General features: G+C 37.8%; 1 long non-coding RNA gene across 1 annotated transcript in view; it reads right to left on the minus strand.

Annotated features, from left to right (window-relative positions):
* The window catches only part of LOC109027947 (uncharacterized), a 135648-nt gene extending 121703 nt beyond the window's left edge, over window positions 1–13945 (minus strand). Inside the window, exon 1 of the long non-coding RNA XR_002006987.4 lies at window positions 13773–13945. This is a non-coding gene — a long non-coding RNA (uncharacterized lncRNA). The remainder of the gene's footprint in view (window positions 1–13772) is intronic.
* Between the last annotated feature and the right edge of the window lie 420 nt (window positions 13946–14365).

Here is a 14365-nt window from a genome sequence, read left to right on the forward strand (position 1 = left end):
TCAAGAAGGTAATTCCATTTACAATAGCTACCAAAATAAAATATCTACGAATAAATTTAACTAAGAAGGTGAAAGACCGCTGCAAGAAAAACTACAAAGCACTGAAGAAAGACATTGAAGAGGACACAAATGGAAATGACCATACTACCTAAAGCAATCTACATATTCAATGCACGCCCTATCAAAATACCCATGTCATTTTTCACAGAAATAGGAAAAACAATCCTAAAATTCACATGGAAACAAAAAAAGCGCCTGAATAGTCAAAGCTATCTTCAGCACAAAGAACAAAGTTGGAGGCATTATACTACCTGACATCAAAATATACTACAAAATTATAGTAACCACAACAGCATGTAATTGGTATAAAAACAGACACACCAACTAATGGAACAGAATAGAGAACTCCAAAATAAATCCACGTATTTACAGTCAACTAATTTTTTTTTTTTTACAAAGACAACAAGAACATACTAGGAAAAGAACTCTGTTTTCAGCAAATGGTGCTGGGAAAACTGGATATCCACATGCAGAACAATGAAATTGGATTTCTATCTCTCACCATATACAAAAATCAACTCAAGATGGATTGAAGACTTAAATGTAAGACCCAAAACTATAAAACCACTAGAAGAAAACATAGGGGAAATGCCTCAGGACATTGGTCTAAGCAAATATTTTACGGATTAGACCTTAAAGGCCCAGAAAACAAAAAAACAGAAATAGATAAATGAGACTATATTAAACTAAAATACTTCTGCACAACATAGGAAACAATCAAAACTAAAGAGCCAGCCTGTTAAATGGCAGAAAATATTTGCAAAGTATGCATTCAGCAGGGGTCTAATATCCAGAATATACAAGGAACTCAAACAACTCAACAACAACAAAAACAAATAATTCCATTTAAAAGTAGGCTAAAGTCATGAATAAACATTTCTCAAAAGAAGACATACAAATGGCCAATAGCTGTATTAAAAAATACTCAATATCACTAAACCTCGGGGAAATACAAATAAAAACCACAATGAGATATCATCTCACCCCAAGTGGAATGGCCATTATTTTTTTTACTTATGATAGATCAACTTATAATTTTTCAACTTTACCATGGTGTGAAAGGAACATACATTCAGTAAAAATCGTACATAGAAATTTGAATTTTGATCTTTTTTTAGAGCTAGCATATGCAGTATGATACTTTCTCTTGATGTTGGGCAGTGGTAGCAGTGAGCCACAGCTCCCAGGCAGCCAGCCACTCACGAGGGTAAACAATACTTGATATCTTCTTGACTAACACTATGCCTGCTAAACCATTAAGTGTCCATGCACCAGTGCCTTCTACCAGCTATTCTTGAGCCTCATCAGAAGAGACAGAAATTAATAACCCTGTTGCTGTAGCCTCCCCATCATCCAGCAATTGATTGTAGTCCAATTCTTCAAATATTCTTCAGGCCCAGTGTGCTTTCAGCTGTGTACATTAATGGTGAGTACCCATACAACCACTCTGTTTTCCACGTTAAGTACAGTATTCAATAAATTACATGAGATATTCAACACTCCATTAGAAAATAGGCTTTGTGTTAGATGATTTTGCCCAACTGTAGACTAATGTATGTGTTCCGAGCATGTTTAAGATAGGCTGGGCTATACTATGATATTCTGTAAGCTATTGAAAGCATTTTCAACTTATGATATATTCAAGTTACGATGGGTTTGAAACAAAGTGGAATGGCTAGCACAACTACCCAAAGTCTCAAAATATCTGATTTACCAATGTAATATTGCCTCAGACTCAAAGGATCCATACTGTGGTGACATAGGAAGTATAGATTGTGGGGTTCACTGATTCTACCATAAACAGCAGCACCCAAAGCTGCTGGTCTGACTGATAGAATGTTGAGACGGCTTTTTATAGCCATCCAACTTGGGTATGACAGCATGCATAGTTAGGGTGTTATCCTTCGAAATAGAGAATACACTTTGAATCGATAAGCGTTATATGGCCTATGTTGATTACAGATAGAAAATGAGATCATGAAACAAAGGGTTAGGTAAGAAGTGGCTATTCTTACCATTGTTTTCAGTGGCCCACTTGGGAAATTTGTGCTTTCTATCTTTACATCAGGCTCTGATGGATTGTAAGTACTATTGCTGGAAAGGAAGTTTTATACCAGGGGGACAGAATATGGGTTTCACTAAACCCAAAGCTACTGGTACTACCTAGTCCCTTGGGACTAGACCAAGGGGCAAAGAAATAACTACACTGACTGAAGTATCTGACTATCATGAGAAGATATTGTTGCTGCTATATAATGAGGGCAAGAGGAAAAAATCAGAGGATTTAATAGGAATGTGTCTTGGTGCTCAATGCCCAGTAATAGCGATGGATGGGTAGTTGCAGTAACTAAGTTTGACAAAGGTTGAAATGAAAAAATGGGGGAGCATTTTCGTAGATGAGAGTACAAGTTACCTCCCTGGCGAAAGCCTACAGCAGCTGAGAGTGAGAGGAATCTAGAAGGCATGACAGAGGAAGATGATCAATATAAATAAAGATCTTGAAACCAGCTGCAGCAGTAGGCTACAGATGATCACTTTAACCATTTTTCTGAGTCTTTCAAAAAATTTTTTGTCTGGACATGACTTTGAAGAATTTCTAATCGGACAAATTTAACTCAACTTCGGACAGGAGTGAATGTGGGTAGTACCAGAGGTGAATTGTAGCTGATGCCTTTGCTGACCACGTATATCCTCTCTGCTTTCACTGTTCCCATATACACCTGCAGGTTCATACATCAAACAAAGCTTCTCATCTACACATCACTCTGACTGAGAGCAATTTCCGGCCACTGGAACATGTTAAGCTCAAATAGGACAGGCAGGGAGGAGCAGGGCACAGAAGCTCTATGAACATCTTCAACAGTGAAAAACAGGAATTAGTAAATACATATCTAAGCTTTCTTACCTTTGGGTAGAGCAGTTATTAGTGGGCCTGGCAACTAATGACTTACAGTGACAGGCTGATTATTAACACCTTCTATTGGCTTCATTCTGCTTGCTCTGAATTGCCTCCCAAATAAACGAAGCACTCAATTCCAATAAGTGGTTTGCTTCAGTATTTTGGGTCTCAGTTAAGATCTCCAAGGTTAAGAGAGATTCTCTTTCCCCATGTAGTAATTACATGCAACTTCCAGGCACTTCGACTGACCTTAAATGATTTGCTACATTCTTCTATATATAAGTCCGCATATTGCTTCTGCTTTAAATATATCTCAATAGTATGTCAAGAATATTCAATCAGCTAAAATTAGAAAATTTTCTAATCAGAAAACCAAAATCTAAAGAACAGAGGAAATGGCTTGAAGCTAAGAATTTTTGATCTTTCATTCTCATCTCCCAACAATTTCCCATAAAGCCCTAAAAAGGCCAGTTAACTTTTTAGTGTCTATGCTTTCTAATGTGTTAAATGAGACTCATAACCCTATGATGTAAGGGCAGTCAAGCAGATGAATTATTTAATGTTAGATGATCCATAATCTGCCACACACTATTATTTTGAAGATACCCATGCATTATTCATTGCCGAATGCACTTATGTTATTAGAGTACACAATCTCTCACAAATTTCAGATATTACACACACTTTTTAATAGGTGGCAAAAACGATACATCCTGTGCGATATTTTTAGCTAAAATGAGTTAATCCTAGGTGGCCTAGAGTGAAATGTTTTAAGACTATATAAAAATAACAAACCTAACCTTCTTGGTGATGATAAGCATTATTACTGTATTTATTTGTAGTTCAGTAGACTCTTGGCATTCAGGGATTTAATAACACAGTTTGTATTCTTTGGAGGCAACCTCAAGGGTTCACGCCACAGAGTGATGAGTAGTTTTGTGGTGGCATGGATTTTAATTGTACAAACGAATGGCCTGATATGTGGAGGCCTGTCCCAATACCACTACTCATGAACAGTGAGCTGGCTTCTTCTCATCCTGTAAGTGGCTCACCTTAGCTCTGTTCTTCTTTCTCTTTCATGAGCAGTAACTGTTCTTAAGTGATAAAAACTTCATATATTTTTGAAAAATGGCTCTTATGGGAGAAATAAACCATTGCTAGTGCTGGTGATGAAAATGAAGAAGTCTAAGAAGCATTTATTCTTAGCCAGAAAGAGATTTTTAATAAAAAGTAGGATGTTGAACTTGGCAGACTTAAATCCATGATATGACAGAGTCCACCAAGTGGGTACATGAACACAAGAAAAATCATTTTATGAAATTTTTAACAAGAGTTCTCACCAAATCAAAAGTTGATTTTTGCATTTTTCTCTTTTAAAATAAGCGCTCATCTGAAGGCCAGAAAGGGAGCTTTAAGGTTTTTATTTTACTTTGTAACCTTTTTTTTTTTTTTTTAGGACAGGTTGTATGCTATAGTAATGTTCTTTTGCATTTTTTAAAATAAATTTTAATAGTGTTTTAGTTAATTCTTTTGTATTTTGTAAGAGAAAAATCACAATCTTCAAATCAAAATGTTATCTTCTTTTTTAAAACATCGAATCATTAAATTCCTTATTTTGTTGTCTTGTACCAGCCCTTCAGAAATAATGATTAAAAATAGAGATACCTGACATGCTTCTACTGTTCTTAACTTTTACTGGAATATGTCTAGGGTTTCCCAAAGTATATTTTATTGAACAGTTGTACTCCTTGAAGAAAAAGATCTATGACAAAACTTTAGAAATCTGCCACACTCTGTTTCCATGTCAGAGAATCAAAGAGCATATTCACCTATTGATTGTACCAAGCAGCCCTGTAATTTAATATTTTATGGTTTAATTTTGTTTAATCCTGGGTTAAACTGCCTTGTCCAGAAATTAAAGAAAGAACAGTCCCCACTGTCTTATGAAGCCAAATAACTTGGATGGTACATTACAGGAGAAAAAAAAAATATGTATCAGTTTTTAATCTCATCCTCAAGCAAGTTGGCAGTTATTCATTTTGCGAACAACGATGTGAAGGAAAACCCCTGCCACAATGTCCCCAGTGGCAACCGCAGAATGGACACCAAGGCCTCCAATGAGTGAAAATAAGTCACACATGAAAGCTTCCCAAAGTGAACAAATATTGTGCTAGAGATGGTGGACTACTAAGTTTTGCTGACTAACCAGACAAACCATCCCTATGCTTTCTTTTATAGGCTTCTGGGTCAGTTTAACCTAAGAATTATAAGGCAAACTGTGAAAAGCTTTGATCCATTGGCAACTACTTTTTCGGTTTGAATTATGATTTTTTTTTTAATTTCTCTGCTATGTGATGGCAATTCTGATCTAGGATCCTTTCCTTCATATTGTCTTAATCATCAAAGTAACCTCACGGTCCATAAAAATTGGCTACATAATAGATCAACTCTATGAAGTTAGAATTATAAAAAGCTTTATAATAATAAAACTTTTTGCTTTTATAACTTGGGTATTCACATAAAAGTTAAACTGTTTAAAACTTCCACGTTGCTGTTGGCTTTGGTCAGTTGCATCAATGTTCTTCAGTGAGATTTGCCTGAAGTTTCCTTTTGTGTGATACTTGGTCAAGTATTAATGGCACACTTCTATTTTTTTCCCAGCATTTTAAGACACTATATATATTCTGTTATCTAACCTCCAAAGACTGAAAGAGGTCATCTGTAAGTCTAAACAGCAGTAACTTTGAATAATATTTTTCAAAATTTTCCCATCCTATCATGTTTATTGATATATTTAAGTTTTGTATGTTCTCTTTAGCCAACATTGATAGTGTTAATTTTCCTTAAAACCTATTTCTTTCCAGATTTACAAAATCCAATAAATATCTTTTCTAAGGGGATGTTTTTTACATAAGTTATTGGGGTACAGGTGGTATTTGGTCATGTAAGTTCTTTAGTGGTTATTTGTGAGATTTTGGTGCACCCATCACCTGAGCAGTATACACTGCACCATATTTGTAGTCTTTTATTCCTCACCCCCCTTCCATCCTTCCCCCCAAGTCCCCAAAGTCCACTGTATCATTTTTATGCCTTTGAGTCCTCATAGCTTAGCTCTCACATAAAAGTGAGAACATATGATGCTTGGTTTTCCATTCCTGAATTACTTCACTTAGAATAGTAGTCTCACCCAATCTCATCCAGGTCACTGCAAATGCTGTTAATTCCTTTTTATGGCTGTGTAGTATTCCAACATATATACACATATATGTATATACGTGTGTGTATATATGTATATGTATGTGTATATATATATGTACACACACACACACACACATATATACACACACACACCCACAGTTTATCTATTCATTGATTGATGGGCATTTGGGTTGGTTCCATGATTTTGCAATTGTGAATTGTGCCGCTATAAACATGCATGTGCAAGTATCTTTTTTGAATAATGACTTCTTTTCCTCTGGGTAGATACCCAGTAGTCGAATTACTGGATCAAGTGGTAGTTCTTTTAGTTCTGTAAGGAATCTCTACCCTGTTTTTCATAGTGGCTGTACTAGTTTACATTCCCACCAGAAGTGTAGAAGTGTTCCCTGTTCATTGCATCCACGGCAACATCTACTGTTTTTTGATTTTTTGATTATGGCCATTCTTGCAGGAGTAAGGTGATATCGCATTGTGGTTTTGATTTGCATTTCCCTGATCATTAGTGATGTTGAGCATTTTTTTCATGTTTGTGGCCATCTGTATATTTTCTTTTGAGAACTGTCTATTCATGTCCTTAGCCCACTTTTTGATGGGCTTACTTATTTTTCTTTACTGATTTGAGTTTGTTGTAAATTCTGGATATTAGTTCTTTGTCAGATATATAGATTGTGAAGATTCTCTCCCACTCTGTGGGTTGTCTGTTTACTCCACTGACTGTTCCTTTTGCTGTGCAAACGCTCTTTAGTTTAATTAGCTCTCAGAAATACCTTATTATTCATGGCTATAGCATAAGCTGTCCTATTCTACATTCTTTCTAACCTTGCCCTCAAATTGGGAAGGAAAAGGTGAAAATGGGAAGGAACTTCAGTGACAGGTGTAAAAAGGGAAGGTAGACTGAAAGAGACCCCGTGTGAGAGAATGGGATATAAAAAGCTGCTTTATTAAACTTTCCATTCTATAGATTTTTTTCCCTAAAAAAGAAGTTATCACATAAGAAAGAAAGGTGAAGGCAGATAAAGAATGGGCTTTCAGATGTTTAGGCAGGCCACTATTAATCAAGTTTTTTCAGCTATAAAAAGGAATGGTTAGTATCAACTGTATCCAGCTTTTGGAGGGAAGATTAGGTAAGATACTCTATAGAGCTCTAGAAAGTAATCCTGCAGAAATATAAACTATTACTGTTACTTTATAGATTTCCAGCATTCCACTATTGACTCTTTGGCATCTAGGACAATGTTCATTATTAAAATTATGGGCCAGGTGCAATGGCTCACAACTGTAAATCCCAGAACTTTAGGAGGCCGAGGTAGGTGTATTGCTTGAGCTCAGGAGTTCAAGATCAGCTTGGGCAGCATGATGAAACACCTAAAATACAAAAATTAGCCAGGCATAGTGACATATACCTGTAGTCTCAGCTACTTGGAAGGCTGAGATGGGAGAATCGCTTGAGCCCAGGAGGTTGAGAATGCAGTGAGCTATGACTGTGCCACTCGCTCCAGCCTGAGCGACAGAGAGAGAGACCCTGTCTCATATTTTAAAAAGCTCTTTATATCGTATTGGGAAAAATGACCAAAAACCATACAAGTTATTTATGGCAAGTTCTGGCTGACCACAGGACTGTCCAGGAAAAAAAAAAAGTGTTATAAGATCAATTGGTATATTCCTTATTAATGACAAGGAGTTGTAATCACCAATATGGTCTTCTGCACTATTTCTTGAAGAAAACTTCAGCAAATCATTATAACTTTGTAACTACTATGGCCCTTCTTAAAAGAATCGGTACTAAGACAGAAAAAAAGAAATCATTAAAAAGATGTGAGACTTTGACAAGAAACTTGTTCAGAAGAAAGATCTTGGCCTGTATCCACTTACCTATACCTTCTGTTCATTTACCTCTGTGTATGCTTCTAATTAATATCCTATCCTTGACCTTGGTAATTCGTGGTTGGTTCTATGGTAATGGTTGCTGGAGAAGTAATCTGATTTTTTGCCTCATCTATTTTTAACATCCTTTTCCTAATGTCTTATCTATATACACTACACCAGTGGCAACTTCCTCCTGGTAAAGAGAATATATACTTCCTGAAAGGCATCATTTTGGGTTCTACAAATGTCTCTAATGTCCCTTCTGCTAATATAATCACTCCTGCAGGTGGCAAATAGTATTTTAGTCATTAAGGGCATGAATGAGAACTGTAAACGAAAAAAAATGTATGTATAATTGAAGCCCAAGGTATTAAATCCATGGAAATATTCTATTGCCTTTTAAAACATCTATAGAAGTGTACTTCTCTAGAGGCAATAACTGAATGAAATGCCCATTCTTGATGCTATTCAGAGACATCAATTTGCATAGTCAGAGGTGTAAGGAGGAGAAGGTACCAAGTAGCCCTGGTAGAACTTTGTAGAAGTTCATGAAAGTAAAATATTTAAATAAGCAGAGACAACAGGCACACAATGGCCGTACTAAAGAGGTGCAGTCTGATTTTCTCATGACCTCCTTCCCCATATGAGAACCCAATTTCTTAAAAAAACATGATTGAGACAGTTCAGCAAAGACCAAGAAAATCAGATGAAAAACTATAAGTGACTTATACCGTGAGCCACACAGTTACATGTCACTTGGGAAACTAACATTTGTAGAATTTACAATCACTTTCAACACTGGATCCTTACACTGTGTTGAAGGTATTATTTTGATTAACTTCCCATTTTGCAAATAGAATTAAGAAAATAAGACTCAGATGTTAAATGACTGGCCCTTTACTTACAGTTAATGATGGAGTTCAGGACATGCCACTCCAATATATGGCACTTTGCCATTTGAGACAACAGCAGAAAAACGAAGGCCACTCTCATCTTTCCTTGGTCCTTCTCTTCCAAAGCAGGTTCTTTCCAGAGGCACCTACTCTATACCTGGATGATAGGCATATGCGTATCTCTGAAGATATAGGGACACAGAGAAGAATCTGGACAAACAGGCCTTGCTAAGTTTCCCCAAGTTTATTACCATTAGATCATGCACCTTTATCTAATCATGCTTCTTTTCCAAGGCCACTTCTTCATCAGACTTAGCATAAAAATACACAGGTTTATCCATTTCTTCACTTCATGACTTCACTTCCTTATGAAGGCTTCTGTGTCACATACAACTTATATTAAATTTGTATGCTTTTCTCTTGTTAATCTGTCTTTCTTTACAGAGGTCTCAGCCATGAACCACACGATGGATAAGAAAAGATTTCTTCTCCCCTACAGTTTCTTCTCCGCTGCGCTACTAAACACAAAGCTAGGACTATCTACAAATACCATGCTTTTCCATTACCTTCAAGCGGTTACCTATGTTGGGGGAAGGATACTCCATGCATGTGAAATGACAGATAATTAAACCAACACATAAAGGGAACACTGGATGAGTCTCCTCACTCTGCTGACAGCACAGCTGGTGCAGGCAGCATAGTTGACTGTTAGTAGCTGGCTCTCATGCAACTCTGAGACTAGCTTGAAGAATTCCTATAGACCTCATCTAGTGGTATACCCATACAAAAACACCATTACGTGTGTAGAACACATATTCATTCAATCTGCAAGCCACGCTTGGATTCCCATTCCACTTGTTTCCAATATCTGCACCCTGGTGCAGATAAAGATTCCTCAGGCTCCTTTGGTCTTGGCTTTTCCTGACTTTGAAAGGTACACAGGACCTTGCAACTCTCTGTCTCTCACAGTCACTGCAGGTATTTTTTAAATCTTTATTACAATGATTGAAAGGTAGAAAATTCACAGGCATCCCTCTGTGTTTGGAGAACCTTACTGAATGCTCTCTGAACTTGGCATCTGGACTTTTAAAGACTCTCACCATTTATCATAACCATCATTGTTCTTCCCTGGATTTTCCTGAGAGGTGTAGCAACTGGCTTTTGAAAGATTAGGATAATCAAAAAGGATGAAGAAGCTTTTCAGGTGACCCTATTCAGCTTGTTCCAAATTACTTTTGGGGAGAAGACATGAGATTCTTCTCTCCCCCATAATAAGTGTCAGCTATTCTATCATTGTTTATAAACCATGATCTAAGCTTTCCCAAGTGCCTCATGCCAGGTTCCTTTGCTTTTCTCCATTAGCATATGGTTACATGGTGTTTATGCTCCAAGAAAAAGCCCTCGGACAACTCTACTGTCAAACGTGTGTTTTTTCCTAAGTGGGAGGTCAATAGCATCTCCATATCCCCACCCGGAAGAGAAATGAGATGTTGCATGTGACACCCACTAATCATCTACTTTTCAAGGTTTGATTTGGTAATTTTCTCTGAGGATGAAGCAGCTGACAAAAATGCTTTCAAGATGGAAAGGGGGCTTGTAAACCTGCCTGACTTATGATTTTCTGCCTGAAAGCAATAAACATCTGTTTGCTTGATAAGGTAACCAGGTTCGCATTTGAGGGAAACAAAGCTATTTAGTTGGCTTCCAATACTGATTTCTCTTGAGAACATTACCCCAAGGGCTCTGGGCAGTGAAATGCTGAATATCACCTCATCGTCTCTAGATTCCCCTATACAATCTGTCAATAGCCTAAATTCCATGCCATGAGACATTTTTTCATACTATAAAATGCTGGCAAATGCTGTTGAGCATAGAAAAAAGGAAATAGTTGTTTACTCTGACTGAGATATTAGACAAGGGCAAAACTTAGAAATTTTTTTCATATGTCAATGGATCCCACTTTTAAATAGCCAGAAGTCCAAAGAAATGACTAGATCTCTTTTGAGGTCTAGAAAGAGGTGAAACTTTTGTTTTTATTGTTTGTGTGTTATGTCTGAGTCTCGTTACCACACTTGGAAAACTTATACTCTCGGCTCTTGATTAAGTGTATTCTATAATCTGTCATCTTAAAACTAAAACAATTGTTCTTCATTTCTTTCAACAAATTGTTTGAGCAAATTTATGTGCTAGACACTCATTTAGGTACTTTAAAAATGTCAGAAAACCAAAACCAAGCATCCTTGTTCTGCTGAAAACTTATACTCCAGGTAATAAGTATCAAGCATAATAAATAAGAAGATTGCATACTGCAAAAAAAAAATTAAAAAATTGAGCAGAGTCATGGAAATCAGGGAAGCCAGAGAGAGGTACTGGATGAAGGACAGTTGCAATTTTAAATAGGGTAATAAGGATAAGACTCACTGAGAAAGTGACATGTGAACAAAAGCTTGAAAGAAATGTAAGAGCTATCCACACAGATACTCAAAGAACAGCATTCTAGGGACAAGGGAAGCCCAGTGCAAAGGCAAGAAGGCAAGAGCGTGCCTGGAAACTCCAAGGAGCATCATGGAAGCCAATATGCCTGGAGAGAGATGATCAAGCAGGAAATTAGCAGGATACAAGGCCAGAGAAGTAAAGTTGGGAAGGGTAAGAAGAGGGGTGGGCTATGTAGACACCTTTAACTGATATAAAAACTTTGGCTTATTCTTTGAGTGAAATGAAAGCTTTTACAGGATATTAAACAATGGAGCCATAAGAACCACCTCACATTTTAAAAGGGTCACTCTATCTGCTTTTTCAAAATAGACTGCATTAGGTAACAAGTATGGAATCAAGAAATTGTTTCAGAGACTACTGCAACAAATCCAAGCAAGGAGCTCAGTGAAGAGCAGTAGTAGTAGTAGTAGTAGTAGTAGTAGTAGTAGTAGTAGTAGTAGTTAGTAGTAGTACTAGTAGTAGAGGTGGTAAGAAGTGTGACATTCTGGATATATTTTGAAAAGTCAATAGGAATGCATGTTAGCTTGGACATGAGGTATGAAAAAAAGAGGTAAGTCAAGGATGACTTCAAGATTTTTGGCCTTAGCAACAGGATGGATGGAGTTTCATCAACTGAGACGGGGAAAACTCCAAGTGAAATAAATTTAGGAAAGAATATCAGAAGTCCAGTCTTGAACATGTTATGTTTCAAATGTCCATTAGATATTCCAGTGGAGATGTTGCATAGGATGCTAGATTTATGAGTTTGGAAAGATCTGAGATGGAGGTATAAGTCTGGCATATGTATGCTATTTAAAGCTATGCTGCTATAGGATGTCATCAAAAAAGTAAATGTACATAGAAAAGAGAACCAAAGATTGAGTCCTGGAGCTTGCCAAAGAGGTTAGAGATAAGAGGAAGAACCGGTGAGGAAGGCAGAGGAGTTGTTAGTGAGCTGGAAGAAAAACAAGAGAATGTGGTGTTCTAAAGACCAAGGTACAGAAGCCGTATCAAGGGGGAGGGAGTTATAAAAGTACCAAATGCTAATGAAAAGGTGAAGACTGGAAACGCCCAATGGATTTAGCAACATGAATCACATTGATGACCTTGATGAGGGCTGATTAAGGTGGAGTGGGTCTAACAATGAGAAAAACACAATTGGAGACCAAGTAAAAAAAAACTTGAGTAATTTGTTTGAAAATAAGTACAAAAACTGGAGTGGAAGTTGGTGATGAGGGGATGGATTCAAACTAAGTTTTTTGTTTTTAAAATTTAAAAAAATGATATTTGCATGTTATGCTAATGGAAACAATTCAGGATGGAGGAAAAAATGATGCAAAACTGGAGCGCATTCATGAAGAAATACTCTTGGGTGAGCAAGAGCAGATGGGATCTGTTGTAATGGATGGAATGGCACTGGATGTGAGTACAAATATTTCATCTATGGCTATGGGCAGGAAGGCAGAGTATGTAGGAAATGTGGGAAAGTGCGTAGATGTAACGGTGTTAGTCTGGCAGAATCTCTTTGGAAACCTCTTTCAATAAGGAAGGACGCAAGATCATCAGGTGAAAATGATGAGGATAGCGGAGGAATTTTTGAAGGTTTGAAAAAAAAAGAGTGGCTAATTGTTTACACCTTTGATACTCAAAGGATGGTCATTGAACCAGCAGCATTGGCGACACCTGGGAGGCTGTCAGAAAAGCAGAATCTCAGGCCTCAGAACTCCTGCATCAAAAGGTCCATTTAAACGGGATCCCCAAGTGTTTCATATGCACCTTAAAGTTCGAGAAGACCTGACCTTTGCAGGATATCACAGTAAAAAAAGCATAAGGAACATGAGCTTTTCAGCCAAATAAATTGAACTCTAACTTATGTGATTTTCAGAAAATTACTTAACCTCTGTGTAAGTTTCCTTATCTGTAAACTGGGGAAAACTATTAATATTAGCACAGTAGAAATAAAAGTGGCAGTAGTAGTTGTTGTAATGGCAACCACAACAGGTAACATTCACTGAGGGCTCTATCAGTCAGGGGCTTGGCAGGAGGCTGGAATTCACTCGGGTGATTTCAGTAAGTGGCTCTTAACTCTGGCTTCATTACTAACAAAGCTCTTAGACAACACCAGCGGCCAGAACCCACCCCAGCCAGTTACAATAATCTCTGGGAATGCCAGCCCAGGCACCGGTAGTTTTCAAAAGCTCCCTTGGTGGTCACGTGCAGCAAAGGTTGAGAACCACTGATGTAAGTTAATAGTCTTTAGTGAAGGGCCTACTTACAGAGATTTGGGCAGCATTAAGGAACCAAAAAATGGCATGTTGAAGCACCCAGGTACCAGCAAGAGAGGCAAGGCATTAACTTACATGGGGTTGGAAGAACAAAGGAAGAAAACAGTGTCTCTGCTGCAGTAGAGGAAGGACCACAGGTAGAGGTCGGTAGAGGTCAGCAATGGAAGCGCTGGGTTGCTGCCAGTGAGGGAGGCAAAACTCGGAGGGGGCAGGAAGGAAGTTCCCTACCCTTTCTTCTCCCGCCTACTGGTTCCCTGACACTTCCTCCCATTGGCTGGCCCCTAACTGAAGCTGGCTCGCAAGGGAATTTGGGTGATGTAGTCCTATGTAGAAGTCCTATTTTCTGGGAAGACCGCAGGCCAGAGAAGATGGGAGAATGACTGGCGGGGGAGGGAGTCTTGCTAAGGGGTCAAGTGGAGAATAAGTACAGGCACTTACTACGTGCCGGGCCCTCTTCCAGTTGCTTTGCATGGATTAACATTTTAGTAGATGGCTTCATTATTTTTCATTAAAACTCAGCACTTTTTTTATTGAATAAGGAATTGTTCCAGGTCAATTCATTATTCGAGACAGTTAAATATTTGTAAGTTTTCAGATGCACCATTCCCAGAAGAGTGCATTAACTTGTTTCTCCGTGGTCAGGCTGAGAGCCCAGGGCTCAGCATTTG

The sequence above is a fragment of the Gorilla gorilla genome, chromosome 7 (genome assembly GCF_029281585.2).
Source record: "Gorilla gorilla gorilla isolate KB3781 chromosome 7, NHGRI_mGorGor1-v2.1_pri, whole genome shotgun sequence".
NCBI classification, from domain to species: domain Eukaryota; kingdom Metazoa; phylum Chordata; class Mammalia; order Primates; family Hominidae; genus Gorilla; species Gorilla gorilla.